Below are 15611 nucleotides of genomic sequence, written 5' to 3'. Positions count from 1 at the left end.
TTTCAAATGTTGTTCCCTATCCCCCCCTCTTCTACCAGGGGGGATGTGTTCCAAGATTTGGAATCTAAGTTGGCTCACCCCATGTTGTGCTTCTAGGAAATGAGTCGCTACTGGGGATTTTAGATTTTTTCTCCTAATATTTGATTTATGCTCTGTAATTCTATCACGTACCCTACGGGTCGTCTCCCCTACATAAATCAAACCACATGGGCATTTAAGGAGGTAGATGGCATACTCTGTGTTACAAGTTAAAAAATCTTTAATCCAAAACTTTTTCCCTGACTGTGGATGTACAAATGTAGATCCCTTGATCATACTATTACAGTGGGTGCACCCCAGACAAGGGTAACAACCTAGATTTTTGCTTGTAATATATTTCTGTTTATCACTCTTGGTACTCCCAATGTCTGCCTTTACCAAAGAATCTCTAAGGTTCCTACTTCTTCTATACGCAGGCATAGGTGTCTGCTGAAATTCTGGTATGTCTGAATTACAATTCGATAAGATGTACCAATGTTTGCAAATGATCTTATGAATTTGTGTACTTAATTCATTATATCTGGAGACAAACACCAATTTTTCCCCATCTTTCTTTTTAACTTTTTCTCCAGGTTTCAAAAGACTCTCTCTTGTCATCCCTAATATCTTTTCAATTTCTTTGTGGATCAAATTCTCATCATATCCTCGATCCAAAAAGAGATCTCCCATCTCCCTCAGCCTTTTTTCACTTAAGTTGTCTTCTGACACGATGCGGCGTACCCGCATCAACTGGCTTTTTGGTAGGGAGTTTTTTAAGGATTGAGGATGAGCACTGCTTGCTAATAAAAGATCATTCCTATCCGTCTCTTTCTTATACAAATCTATCCTGATTCTATCCTTATCTTTAAACACCAAAGTGTCTAAAAAGGCAACACTTTCCTCACTGTGGACCAGGGTAAACTTGATATTCCTTGTAGAGAAATTTAGTGTGTCCACAAACTGCAATAGGCTACCAATGTCGCCCAGCCACATGCCAAAAACATCATCAATATAGCGCCACCATGTGGCGCCATATTGTTTAAAAAGTTTATTATTATAAACCAGTTTCTCTTCATATATACTCATATAGATGTTGGCATATGTAGGGGCGACATTGGAGCCCATTGCTGTACCTTGCTTTTGAATATAAAATTGATCTTGGAATAAAAAGTAATTGTAACGAAGTATGATGTCCAATAATTCCAATATAAAATGTTTCTCATCCCCATTAAACAGATTTGAGTCTGTCATCATTTTGTCCACTGCCCCCACACCCCCATCATGACTGATGGAGGTGTAAAGGCTGGACACATCCATACTATAGAGGATACATTTATCCAGAGAAACAGAGATATCCTCCAATTTGTTTAGGAAATCCCCAGTATCTCTGATGAATGATTGAGACTCCACTACAAACCTCCTAAGGATACGGTCTAGATAAACAGAAACACCCGAGAACACACTGTCCACCCCAGCCACAATCGGACGGCCTGGTGGTTTCATCAAATTTTTATGGATTTTTGGAAGTGTGTATAGGACAGGTGTTCTCGGGTGTTTGTTAATCAAAAACTCTTTTTCTTCCTGTCCAATAATGCCCTTTTGAATAGCAATATCAATACACCTGTTTAGTTCCTTCTGAATGATAAAAACAGGATTATATGTGATCGGCAAATAAATATCTTTATCAGACAACTGGTGTAATATTTCTGATACATAATCCCCTTTATTCTGTAACACAGTGGCTCCGCCCTTATCAGCAGATTTAATTATTAATAGTTTGTTATTTTTAATATTCAACAAACTATCTCTCTCCTTTCTAGAGAAATTGGATACCCTGTGTTTAAACTTAAATCCCCTGGTGCTGTGCTTCTTTTTCAATTTATTGATATCACAATACACTTGGGAAATAAACGTATCTATGCTCTTGTGATAATATTGAGGATTAAATCTTTTTTTGTTTTTAAGTTGTAATCTCTTTAAACTCAATTGGTCCCTTGTACTTGACTTATATATATTCACATTCTCAGATGTTATTACATTCCCCTCAGTACTCTTTAAAGCAAAGAACGATTTCAATTTGATCTTTCTAAACAATTTATATAAGTCCTGATCAAGTTCAAAAAAGTCACATTTATTTTGTGGGCAGAATGACAACCCCTTATCCAGGACACACAGTTCCTCATTTTTTATGATTTGATCCGAAATATTAATTACCAGTCTGTCCTTTTGCTCTTTCCTAGGTCGTTCTATCAATACTTCACCGACATTACCTATTTCTTGCGCCGTGTTCGACTGTTGCCTTGACGGGTACTGCGTGTCTGTTTCCCCGTTCCTGTGGCGGTGCTTTTTCCCTCCGCGGCGGAATCGTTTGCCGCTGTTTCGTCTGAGTCCCCCGTCGATTCACTCGACATGTTCTGCGACATCCCTTCTCCTCTCGGTCTCCGCTGCTGCCGCCATCTTGGACCGGAAGTCCCACCTCCTGACCTGTTCTGCGGGTCATACTTCCAGCGGTAGACTCGATCTGTCGAGTAATCTTCCTCATCACGGAGGAATTTCGATCTTTTCCTTTCTTCCAGCGTTTTCCGTAACTCCGCTATCTGGGAATTCACCCCTGCAAGAAATTTGTCCATCTCATCGATGGTAAGTGCTGCCTTTAACTCAGCTTCTAAGCGGCCAATATCTGTTTGTTGTATTTCCAGCTCTTTTTGTAAACACTCCACTGTAAGCACCATAAGATCAAACGAGCATTTATTTAGAATAAGCTCAAACTTCCTGCAGTATTCCATGTTATCCACCATCAGAGTAGGTCTGGCACTCATTCGAAGGCCCCGGGGAATTCTTCTCACCCGGTAGTATTCAGCTAATGTGGTTGAGTGCAATTCAAAGGCCACATGTTTTTTAACAGCTCTTTCATAGTTATTACCAGCTTTATCCACTGGCAGTACCTTTAGGAAGTCTCTGGATCCCAATGCCAAAGTAGTGATTCTGGATGCCTCCAAATCTGTGTAAGCACCTATGCCTGCGTATAGAAGAAGTAGGAACCTTAGAGATTCTTTGGTAAAGGCAGACATTGGGAGTACCAAGAGTGATAAACAGAAATATATTACAAGCAAAAATCTAGGTTGTTACCCTTGTCTGGGGTGCACCCACTGTAATAGTATGATCAAGGGATCTACATTTGTACATCCACAGTCAGGGAAAAAGTTTTGGATTAAAGATTTTTTAACTTGTAACACAGAGTATGCCATCTACCTCCTTAAATGCCCATGTGGTTTGATTTATGTAGGGGAGACGACCCGTAGGGTACGTGATAGAATTACAGAGCATAAATCAAATATTAGGAGAAAAAATCTAAAATCCCCAGTAGCGACTCATTTCCTGGAAGCACAACATGGGGTGAGCCAACTTAGATTCCAAATCTTGGAACACATCCCCCCTGGTAGAAGAGGGGGGGATAGGGAACAACATTTGAAACAAAGAGAGGCATTTTGGATCTTTACTTTGAACTCTTTAGTTCCATGTGGTATGAATAAGGATTATGATCTGTCTGTTTTTCTTTAGGTACAATTTTTTTAGAAAAATTATATATGATGGCTAATGCTTATGTGTGTCTCTCTTTTTCTCTTTTTTGGATAATCAGTATTGTGTACGAAGTTTGATGGCACCCAGAATCTGAGAATGTGTGGTGATATATATGAAAAAAAGAAAAAAAGAAAGAAAAAAAGAATTAAGACAAAAGAAAAATAGTAATGTTATGGGAAACTGGAAATTGTAATTGATATATATTCTTTCTTTAAATGAAATACTGTGTAATTAATATTGATGCCTTCATAAAAATCTGTGTATTTTTCACCTTCCTATTAAATATAGGTAGATTGTGAATTAGTTTAGTAATTATTAATATAGGATACCCACGTATGCAGAAGTAATTAAGTAGTATTTGTAGTTGGTAAAGAGTTAACTAGAATGTGGGTGTGTCCTTAGGGGTATATAAGGAGGGAGAGGAAGTGATGTTAGTATGGCATGATGAAGGACATGTAGTCCGAAACGTTGCTATCTGTTTGTACTCCTGGATATGCAATAAAGAATTGAAAAGTTTATTGGAGTGCTGCTATTCACTTTTTTGAGCTCCAAAACCTAGGTACAGCCATGGGCACTTGTTGTGCTCCAACGTATGCTTGTCTGTACCTAGGTTATTGGGAAACGAAAGTAATCTGGGATGGCAAATACAAAGACTATATAGGACTATGGATACGTTTCATAGATGACGTGTTACTGCTTTGGGAAGGGACAGAAGAAAAACTAATAGATTTTATGAAGTCTTTGAATACTAATAATTATAATTTAAAATTTACTTTCACTTGCAGTAAAACAGAAATTAGTTTTTTGGATCTAACAATAAGAAACAAAAATAAGTCTATTGTTACTGCCACCCAAAGAAAACAAACAGCAGGTAACACTCTGCTACGAGCTGATAGTCATCACCCTATTCATTTACTTCAGCATATACCACAAGGTCAATACCTCAGACATAGGCGTAACTGCCCAAAACTAGAAACCTTTAAAATTGAGGTGAGGGATCTAAAACAAAGGTTTAAGGAACAAGGCTATTCACAAAATTGACTGAAAAGGGCGTATAGCAAAACAAGATATTTGGATAGGCAGGCAATTCTATATAAACCTAAAGAAAATGTGAAAGATGATACAGTAAGGTTTATAAGTACCTATAATGATTCCTGGGCAAAAATAAGATATATTCTTGTTAGACATTGGCATGTTCTAACTCTGGATTCCAATCCTCAATAGCTAAATGTGTGGGTAATGCACCACAAATGAAAGCTAGAAAAGCACCAAATCTTAAAGACAAACTAGTTAAAAGCCACTTTCTATCCAACAAAGATAGCAATTGGCTATCTCAATATAAAAGATCTGATGGTAATTTTAGATGCGCAAAATGCTCAGTTTGTACAAATATGATAACGGGTAATGCAACGCGACTCAAGGTAGTATTTATTACAATCCAAGTAGGACGCACAAATAAAAACACACTTACAAGAAGTAAGAAAATCACAGGCCCTCAGTAAAATATCTTTAAAAAGTTCCGGATAGCACTTAAGGCACTCCTGGTTGACGGACAGCGTCTTGCAGCAAACTGTTACTTCCGGCGTCTATTCAAACCGCCCGGGTATTCGGCAACTGCGACTGGAAAACGCCGACAGCTCTTCACCTGACGTCACTGTCCTTCACCAACGGAAGCCCCACAGGATCAAAAAGACTCTTGAGAAAGCCGGTGTGTGAAACCGGCGAAACGCGTTGAGTCTTTTTGATCCTGTGGGGCTTCCGTTGGTGAAGGACAGTGACGTCAGGTGAAGAGCCGTCTGCGTTTTCCAGTCGCAGTTGCCGACTGCGACTGGAGTGTGTAGTTTATTTTTTAAAATATTCACATTGCGATGAGGGGGAGCAAACTAATAACATTGTACCATTCATGCTAAAATTTGAAAGTGTTTCAATTGTTGTATATATTGTAATGTAGTAATAGCATATCAAGTAACAACTTTTATTGTTACATAATGTTACCATTTTGCCCCAAACATTTTAAATATTTTCAAAGGCTTCAAAATGGGAGAAGTTTTCCTCCGTGATTTTGTCTTTAAAAGAGAGCCCAGATATTCACAGTCATGTGATCTTTATTGGAGCCGGAAGAAGCCCCAGAGCCTAAGGGGTGAAACGTGCGTAGCTGGCAAGTTGTGTTTGCTGGAGGAACCCAGGCAGACGTTATTAGCAGTGGATGTCCTTTGAGGAGGTGTCAGGTGGCGTATTTACAAAATTCCATGTGTACCATTGAACAGACGAGACGAACACCCTGGGATACACACTAATCAAACAGGAACAAACAGGTGTACCCAGGAGGTGTTGCACCGCAATAGTGGGACTCCTTCAAGAACCGCAAGTACTAACCACTGCTTTAAAAATTTAAAAACAGCTACGACTGCCTGAGCACAGGATTCGGTGCATTTGCTTACGTAAAGGGCATTAGCTGTTTTGCATCACATATCCTGACATACTCAGACTATCCACTTTGTTACCTACAGGATTGAATTTCTTCATTTTAGTGCTGGGAATCGTTATAAAATTTCGGTGACTTTCAACAGGAACTTTTTGCATTCTAATTTTATTCATTGGTTTGAGAGCTCTCTAATAATATTTTTTTATTTTCTTTCATGTAATTGGCAAGAGTCCATGAGCTAGTGATGTATGGGATATACATTCCTACCAGGAGGGGCAAAGTTTCCCAAACCTCAAAATGCCTATAAATACACCCCTCACCACACCCACAATTCAGTTTTACAAACTTTGCCTCGCATGGAGGTGGTGAAGTAAGTTTGTGCTAGATTTCTATGTTGATATGCGCTTTGCAGCAGGCTGAAGCCCGGTTTTCCTCTCAGAGTGCGGTGAATGTCATCTAGGGGATCTATTTCATAGGTTCTCTGTTATCGGTCGTAGAGATTTCTTCTCCTACCTCCCTTTTCAGATCGACGATATACTCTTATTTACCATTACCTCTACTGATTCTCGTTTCAGTACTGGTTTGGCTATCTACTATATGTAGATTAGTGTCTTAGGGTAAGTAAGTCTTATTTTATTCATGACACTCTAAGCTATGGTTGGGCACTTTATATGTAAAGTTCTAAATATATGTTTTAAACTTATATTTGCCATGATTCAGGATAATCAGTATTTCTTCTTTCAGACTGTCAGTTTCATTTTTTTGGGAAAATGCATATGAATAGATATTTTTCTTACCTTAAAATTTCAATTTCAATTTGACTTTTTTCTTCTAAATTGCGGGCTGTTAGGCTCGCGAGTGCAGAAAATGCTTCAATTTTTTGCGTCATTTTTTGCTCAAGACTTTTTTGTCGCAAAAATTTCGTCATTTTTTTTTCCGTCAGTTTTCACATGGTTGCGTCATTTTTTGACGTATGTGTGTTACAGACGTTTTTTGGCGCCAAAAAATGTGGGCGTCATACTTGGCGCCAAAAATTTGGGTGTCATTCTTGGCGCCAGCTTTTTTCACATTATTTCAGTCTCACTTTTTTGTTTCTTCTGGTTGCTAGAGGCTTGTTTATTTTGCATTCTTTCCCATTCCTGAAACTGTCATTTAAGAAATTTGATAATTTTGCTTTATATGTTGTTTTTTTCTATTACATATTGCAAGATGTCACTACCTGACCCTGGATCAGAATCTACTTCTGGAAAGACGCTGCCTGATGTTTGTTCTACCAAAGCTAAGTGCATTTGTTGTAAACTTTTGGTAACTGTTCCTCCAGCTGTAGTTTGTGTTAGTTGTTATGATAAACTTTCTAACGCAGATAATGTTTCCATTAGTAATAATCCATTACCTGTTGTTGTTCCTTCAACATCTAATGTTCAGGATGTTCCTGTTAATGTAAGAGAATTTGTTTCTAATTCTATTCGGAAGGCTCTGTCTGTTATTCCTCCTTCTAGTAAACGTAAAAGGTCTTTTAAAACTTCTCATATTTCAGATGAATTTTTAAATAACGGCCATCATTCTGACTTATCTATTTCTGATGAGGATCTATTTGGTTCAGAAGATTCTGCCTCAGTTATTGACACTGATAAATCTTCATATTTATTTAATATGGAGTTTATTCTTTCTTTACTTAAAGAAGTGTTGATTGCATTAGATATGGAGGAGTCTAGTCCTCTTGATATTAAAACTAATAAGCGTTAAAATTTTTAAACCTCATGTAGTTATTCCAGAAGTTTTTCCAGTTCCTGATGCTATTTCAGAAGTAATTTCTAGGGAATGGAATAGTCTGGGTACTTCATTTACTCCTTCACCAAGGTTTAAGAAATTGTACCCTTTGCCATCTGATAGATTAGAGTTTTGGGAGAAAATCCCCAAAGTTGATGGGGCTATCTCTACTCTTGCTAAATATACTACTATTCCTACGGCAGATAGTACTTCTTTTAAGGATCCTTTAGATAGGAAGCTTGAATCCTTTCTAAGGAAGGCTTATTTCTTCTTAGACCTGCTATTTCTTTGGCTGATGTTGCTGCAGCTTCCACTTTCTGGTTGGAGGCTTTAGCGCAACAAGTGTCAGACCATAATGCTTATAGCATTGTTAAACTTCTTCAACATGCTAATAACTTTGTTTGTGATGCCATTTTTGATATCATTAGAATTGATGTCAGGTATATGTCTTTAGCTATTTTAGCTAGAAGAGCTTTATGGCTTAAGTCTTGGAATGCAGATATGACTTCTAATTCAACGTTGCTTTCTCTTTCTTTCCAAGGTAATAAACTATTTGGTTCTCAGTTGGATTCAACAATTTCAACTGTTACTGGGGGGAAGGGAGCCTTTTTGCCTCAGGACAAAAAATCTAAAGGTAAATATAGGGCTGCTAATCGTTTTCGTTCCTTTTGTCAGAATAAGGAACAGATGCCTGACCCTTCCCCTAAAGGAACAGTTTCCATTTGGAAATCTTCTCCAGTCTGGAATAAATCCAAGCCTTTTAGAAAATCAAAACCAGCTCCTAAATCCGCATGAAGGTGGGGCCCTCATTCCAGCACAGCTGGTAGGGGGCAGGTTACGATTTTTCAAAGATGTTTGGATCAATTCGATTCACAGTCTTTGGATTCAGAACATTGTTTCGCAAGGGTACAGGATAGGTTTCAAGGTAAGACCACCTGTGAGAAGATTTTTTCTCTCATGCATTCCAGTAAACCCAGTAAAGGCTCAGGTGTTTCTGAAATGTGTTTCAGACCTAGAGTCGGCTGGGGTAATTGTGCCAGTTCCAGTTCTGGAACGAGGTCTGGGGTTTTACTCAAATCTGTTCATTGTTCCAAAGAAGGAGAATTCCTTCAGACCAGTTCTGGATCTAAAAATATTGAATCGTTATGTAAGAATACCAACATTCAAAATGGTGACTATAAGGACTATTCTGCCTTTTGTTCAGCAAGGGCATTATATGTCTACTATAGACTTACAGGATGCATATCTTCATATTCCAATTCATCCAGATCACTATCAGTTCCTGAGATTCTCTTTTCTAGACAAGCATTACCAGTTTGTTGCTCTTCTGTTTGGCCTAGCAACAGCTCCAAGGATCTTTTCAAAGGTTCTCGGTGCCCTTCTCTCTGTAATCAGAGAACAGGGTATTGCAGTATTTCCTTATTTGGATGATATCTTGGTTCTTGCTCAGTCTTTACATTCTGCAGAATCTCAAACGAAATCAACTTGTGTTGTTTCTTCAAAGACATGGTTGGAGGATCAATTTACCAAAGAGTTCCTTGATTCCTCAGACAAGGGTAACCTTTTTGGGTTTCCAAATAGATTCAGTGTCCATGACTTTGTCTCTAACAGAAAAGAGACGTCTGAAATTGGTTTCAGCTTGTCAAAACCTTCAGTCTCAATCATTCCCTTCGGTAGCTTTCTGCATGGAAATTCTAGGTCTCATGACTGCTGCATCGGACGCGATCCCTTTTGCTCGTTTTCACATGAGACCTCTCCAGCTTTGTATGCTGAACCTATGGTGCAGGGATTATACAAAGATATCACAATTAATATCCTTAAATCCCAATGTTCGATCTTCTCTGACTTGGTGGTTGAATCACCATCGTTTAGTTCAAGGGGCCTCTTTTGTTCGTCCAACCTGGACTGTGATCTCAACAGATGTGAGTCTTTCAGGTTGGGGAGCTGTATGGGGATCTCTGACAGCGCAGGGGGTTTGGGAATCTCAGGGGGCGAGATTATGAATCAACATTTTGGAACTCCGTGCGATTTTCAGAGCTCTTCAGTTCTGGCCTCTTCTGAAGAGAGAATCATTTATTTGTTTTCAGAAAGACAATGTCACAACCGTGGCGTATGTCAATCATCAAGGTGGGATTCACAGTCCTCAGGCTATGAAAGAAGTATCTCTGATACTTGTATGTGCGAAATCCAGCTCCTGTCTAATCTCTGTGGTTCACATCCCAGGTATAGACTATTGGGAAGCGGATTATCTCACTCGCCAGATGTTACATCTGGGCGTATGGTCTCTTCACCCAGAGGTATTTCTTCAGATTGTTCAAATCTGGGGATTTCCAGAAATAGATATGATGGCTTCTCATCTAAACAAGAAACTTCCCAGGTATCTGTCCAGATCCAGGGATCCTCAGGCGGAAGCGGTGGACGCGTTGTCACTTCCTTGGAATTATCAACCTGCTTATATCTTTCCGCCTCTAGTTCTTCTTCCAAAAGTGATTTCCAAAATCCTATTGGAGCGTTCGTTTGTACTGCTGGTGGCACCAGCATGGCCTCACAGGTTTTGGTATGCGGATCTCGTTCGGATGGCCAGTTGCCAACCTTGGACACTTCCGTTAAGGCCAGACCTTCTATCTCAAGGCCAATTTTTCCATCAGGATCTCAAATCCTTATATTTGAAGGTATGGAGATTGAACGCTTGATACTTAGTCATAGAGGTTTCTCTGACTCAGTAATTAATACTATGTTACAGGCTCGTAAATCTGTGTCTAGAAAGATTTATTACCGAGTCTGGAAGACTTACATTTCTTGGTGTTCTTCTCATAAATTCTCTTAGCATTCTTTTAGAATTCCTAGAATTTTACAGTTCCTTCAGGATGGTTTGGATAAGGGTTTGTCTGCAAGTTTCTTGAAAGGACAAATCTCTGCTCTTTCTGTTCTTTTTCACAGAAAGATTGCTAATCATCCTGATATTCATTGTTTTTTTTTTGTTTTTGTTTTTTGAGTTTTCAAAAGAGCTTTATTAGAGTCTAAAAAAAACATACAAGTCATAAAACAGTTATACATGATATAAATCGTATTAGTTACATAATAGGTTGAATCGGATGCCTGTTCATGTAATAGTGATGTGAGACCAAAGCATCCATTTTTACATATGATTTTGAGAGATAATAAGAGAAATGGTGACATATCTTAAATGTTAAGTGCAAACTCACAAGGTCTTGTATTACAGAGCTGACTTTAGCTATATATTAATATTAACAACTCTTTTACTAGCCCCCCTATGAATGAAATATAGACCTCTCATGGATCTGTTTCCAGGCTAATATGATGTTCGGGGGTGTTAACAAACATGTGATAGGTAGGAGAATCTACGTTTTACCGTCATGCACCATATTGAAAAACATTATGAGATTATTAATTTCTGTCCCAAGTTTATATAGGTGCACCGGTCAGGACTGGATGCTTTACTATCAGTTGGTTCCCACACAAAAAATTAACCATTCGTACATGCAAACTGGAGAACTACATAACGAGCTTGGAAGTAGCAAATCTACACAAAACCAAAATCCCAGCTGACCTATTTCACCTTGTTAGGCCTATGTAATTATCTACATACACTTTCAGTTATTCGTAGTGTAATAATAACTCTGATACTGCTCATAAAGTTTTCTTTTTAGACACAACACAGCTTGAAAAGATTTATTCAATGTTCTGTACACCCAACTGTGGTCCCGGCCGTAGACCACAAGAGGGGCGCTGTTGTTGCCATCTTAATCTACCCTTTCTTCCCATAGTCTGAGGTAGCATCTATTTCAATATCCCTTTGTCAATTGTATATGTATGTCACCCCCGGGGTCCCCCCCATAACCCCATAGGGAACATTTAGAGATTTAAAAGGGTGTTAATACATCCGCAATGCCTCCACTGTGTTGGCAGTACCGAGCGTTTCATAAGGGCTCACTGATAACAGACCTCAGAAAAATGCATGTGGTCAACTGGGTAAACAAAGACAAGGATAACAACTGATATAAACACTGAAACATTAGCATAGGTAAACAAGATTAATACATATTTAAACTAACATTGCGTAGCTGCTTTTACAATACCACTGGTTCATCATGCTGGCATTAATTTGTCCCAATAAAAATGCGATATAAACTGTTTGTTAAAGTTTTTTCTACCGGGATTGCAAGGCATGTCCAGCTGCCAGGATAGAGCCCCATCCGTTAAAGATAAAGTGTTATCAGTGTATGTGTCAAGCCTGAATTTTCCTCTGTTTCCCTGCTTAAAGGGTACTTCAATCTCATGCCGCGGGACAGCTTGGTTAAGAGTATTGGGCCTCTTGATTCGGTTAGCAGCCTTAATACGTTCTGCATCTCCGCCACTGCTGTGATTACTTATCGCATCAGCGCTGAGAGGGGTTGTATATAAAAGACTCCTCTGTAGCTTATCCCTCTTTTGTAGCTTGTTGGTTTGTCGGGGCTTTATCTTTTGGGGTATCGCTGGTGAGGTCGATGCTGTGCTCATCAAGATTTCCCTTTTGTTTTGTAGAGGGGAAACCGCGGGAGCGCCCTTGGCCGCGGCTCCAGCCCTCACAACCTTCTCCTCACTGACTTGTGCTCTGTCCCCTATGCTGAAATATGCCAAGTGCGATTGTGTCAGAAAGTCCCAGGGAGCTCTGTGTATTAAGTCCAGAAAGCGATGTTCCAGCCTCATCATAATAGCGTCAATGCGGTTCACAAAGATAGGTTCCATCATGGCTGCCATATTTGCTACGCAGTATGAAAGTTCTTTGCCGTCTCCTAATTTATTTTCTCCAAAAAATCCTTTTTGGTTTTTTTTTGTTCAGTAAAGCTGAGATGGAGTGAGAGATTGAAATGTTAATGTCTCCAGTCCTGACAATTACCCTCGGAGAACCAAGGGGGGAAGCGCTGCCTGTCCTGAGCCGCCGCTCCAGGCTTTAACTGTCCGTTCTTGTGTTCCAGCGTCAAAAGTACAGGGAGCCAACCAATTTTCATCCCATAGATCACTGTATCAGTAGTGTCAATCTTTTTATAAGGTTAGTCGCTGTAAAAGTTGCCCTACACCGGCGGGTTACAAGGCAATCGGCAGGAGCACTAAGAAAGTGCGACCATTCACAGTCGCTTCTTGGACACGCCCCCCGATATTCATTGTTTTATTCAGGCTTTGGTTCGTATCAAGCCTGTCATTAAGTCAATCTCTCCTCCTTGGAGGCTTAATTTGGTTCTGAGGGCTTTACAGGCTCCTCCGTTTGAGCCTATGCATTCTCTGGATATTAAATTACTTTCTTGGAAAGTTTTGTTCCTTTTGGCCATCTCTTCTGCTAGAAGAGTTTCTGAGTTATCTGCTCTTTCTTGTGAATCTCCTTTTCTGATTTTTCATCAGGATAAGGCGGTGTTGCGGACTTCATTTCAATTTTTACCTAAAGTTGTGAATTCTAACAACATTAGTAGAGAAATTGTTGTCCCTTCATTGTGTCCTAATCCTAAGAATTCTCTGGAGAGATCTTTACATTCTTTGGATGTAGTAAGAGCTTTGGAATATTATGTTGAAGCTACTAAAGATTTCATAAAGACTTCTAGTCTATTTGTTATCTTTTCTGGTTCCAGGAAAGGTCAGAAGGCTTCTGCCATTTCTTTGGCGTCTTGGTTAAAATCTTTGATTCATCATGCTTATGTAGAGTCGGGTAAATCCCTGCCTCAAAGGATTACAGCTCATTCTACTAGGTCAGTTTCTACTTCCTGGGCTTTTAGGAATGAAGCTTCTGTTGATCAGATTTACAAAGCAGCAACTTGGTCTTCTTTGCATACTTTTACTAAATTCTACCATTTTGATGTTTTTTCTTCTTCAGAAGCAGTTTTTGGTAGGAAAGTACTTCAGGCAGCGGTTTCAGTTTGATTCTTCTGCTTATTATTTCAATTTTTTTATTTGGGTTGTGGATTATTTTTTCAGCGTAATTGACTGTCTTTATTTTATCCCTACCTCTCTAGTGACTTTTGCGTGGAAGTTCCACATCTTGGGTATCTGCTATCCCATACGTCACTAGCTCATGGACTCTTGCCAATTACATGAAAGAAAACATAATTTATGTAAGAACTTACCTGATAAATTCATTTCTTTCAGATTGGCAAGAGTCCATGAGGCCCACCCTTTTTTGTGGTGGTTATGATTTTTTTTGTATAAAGCACAATTATTCCAATTCCTTGTTTGATGCTTTCACTCCTTTCTTATCACCCCACTTCTTGGATATTCGTTAAACGGAATTGTGGGTGTGGTGAGGGGTGTATTTATAGGCATTTTGAGGTTTGGGAAACTTTTCCCCTCCTGGTAGGAATGTATATCCCATATGTCACTAGCTCATGGACTCTTGCCAATATGAAAGAAATGAATTTATCAGGGAAGTTCTTACATAAATTATGTTTTTTTATATTTGTTGGTATTCATAGTGCACTATAATGAGGAGTTGCAATATCTGTGACATTTATTGCCTTGTGTTTGCTCCAATAAATGCTTTATATATGCTCCCCCTTTTCTGGCAGTGAATTTAATGCATTAGGCATTGGTTTCCTCTTGCTTACTGTTATGTTGAGGTCTCTTAGACCTAGGGAATATATCCATAGATTTTGAGGGATCAGTTAGTGCTGGACAGAAACTAATATGCCTTTTTCTTGTTGATTATTTTTACACTTCTTCTCCTACACCAATGGCCTGTAAATTCTTTAAAAACAGGTTATTGTTACTAGCCCTTTATTGGTAATACTGTTAATTGCTGACAACACTTTTTGTATTATATATATATATATATATATATATATATATATATATATATATATATATATATATATAAAAAAAAAATAGAACATATTCTGCCATGTGAAGAAGTGATTGAGGTAACTTCTAGTAAGTGATATCCATCCTATTTTGTCTGTGTGTAGCAACGGTTTCTCTTTGGGACTGTTTTTATCAAGATTCTACCATTAGCAATGATTTTGTTATTTGATTTTTGGACTTTACCTTTATGGTATTTATACAATATTCCTATTTAATTGTTATACAATTTGTTTACTATAAAAGGTTTATTATTCCAATGCTCCTCATAAAGGGGAACATGTTCTAATATTTACCAATAGATTCACACACACATATATATATATATATATATATATATATATATTATACACAGAAAAAGTCCAGCACTCACATGCAAGCTCTCAACAAGATATAAAAGCAAAACTGGAAGCCCAGCTACCACATCAAGGTCTCTACCAAAACCTGGGTCCCTAATACAGCCATATAAATGCAAGCTCTCAATCAAAAAATTCTGGGGATAGCTGCCTGGGACTCTGGGGATAGCACATCTTCCTGAGAGTGCTATTGAGCACCCAGGGTTGAGCATGTTACAGGTAGTGATGTTGCGAACAGTTCGCCGGAGAACAGTTCCCGGCGATCTTGGCTTGTTCGCGTTCGCCGCGGCGGGGGCGAACATATGCGATGTTCGATTCGCCCCCTATTCGTCATCATTGAGTAAACTTTGACCCTGTATCTCACAGTCTGCAGACACATTTCAGCCAATCAGCAGCAGACACTCCCTACCAGACCCTCCCAGCTCCTGGGCAGCAGCCATTTTAGAATCATTCTGATCCTGCATTCTTAGTGAGAGGAGTGATAGTGCTGCTGCTGGTGATTTTATAGGGAAATTGATAGCTAGGCTAGTGTATTCAGTGTCCACTACAGTCCTGAAGGACTCATCTGATCTCTGCTGTAAGGACAGCACCCCAACAAGCCCTTTTTAGGGCTAGAA

Source organism: Bombina bombina, chromosome 2, assembly GCF_027579735.1.
Source record: "Bombina bombina isolate aBomBom1 chromosome 2, aBomBom1.pri, whole genome shotgun sequence".
NCBI lineage: Eukaryota > Metazoa > Chordata > Amphibia > Anura > Bombinatoridae > Bombina > Bombina bombina.
Note: the sequence above shows the minus strand (reverse complement) of the source record.